The 649-nt window shown below is 41.9% G+C and overlaps 1 non-coding gene across 1 annotated transcript; it reads left to right on the top strand.

The window, feature by feature from the left end:
- Positions 1–156: 156 nt before the first annotated feature.
- On the top strand, positions 157–264 carry LOC112699807 (small nucleolar RNA R71). Its single transcript, XR_003152745.1, has one exon. It is a non-coding gene; the product is annotated as a small nucleolar RNA R71 (small nucleolar RNA).
- The last annotated feature ends 385 nt before the right edge of the window (positions 265–649 follow it).

The following is a 649-nucleotide window of genomic DNA, read 5'->3' as shown; positions in this document are numbered from 1 at the left end:
TTATTTGCAACCATTTCAATTTCAGTTCATTGAGCTTCAGTAGGGCGTCTGTCTTCAGATGAAGAGGATCCTCTCCCAGCAGAGTTATCCCAAAGAGACATTTTTGGACAGTTCAGAGAGACCATCATAAAAAATACCTATGATGCTCCATTCAGAAAGCATATCAGAAGGACACTTTCTGATTAATTGTTTGTATCTTTCCCAAGCTTCATAGAGGGATTCTCCTTCCTTCTGTCTGAAGGTTTGGACTTCCACTCTAAGCTTACTCAATTTTTGAGGTGGAAAGAACTTTGCCAGAAGGCATTGACTAGCTTTTCCCAAGAGTCCAGGCTTTCTTTAGGTTGAGAATCCAACCATGTTCTAGCTCTGTCTCTTACAGCAAAAGGGAATAGCATAAGTCTGTAGACCTCAGGGTCAACCCCATTAGTCTTGACAGTGTCACAGATTTGCAAGAATTCAGCTAAAAACTGATGAGGATCTTCCAATGGAAGTCCATGGAACTTGCAATTCTGTTGCATTAGAGAAACTAATTGAGGCTTAAGCTCAAAGTTGTTTGCTCCAATGGCAGGGATAGAGATGCTTCTCCCATAGAAGTTGGGAGTAGGTGCAGTAAAGTCACCCAGCACCTTCCTTGCATTGTTGGCATTGT

The sequence above is a fragment of the Arachis hypogaea genome, chromosome 6 (assembly GCF_003086295.3).
Source record: "Arachis hypogaea cultivar Tifrunner chromosome 6, arahy.Tifrunner.gnm2.J5K5, whole genome shotgun sequence".
Taxonomy (NCBI): domain Eukaryota; kingdom Viridiplantae; phylum Streptophyta; class Magnoliopsida; order Fabales; family Fabaceae; genus Arachis; species Arachis hypogaea.
This window is presented reverse-complemented; position numbering and strand designations above follow the sequence as displayed.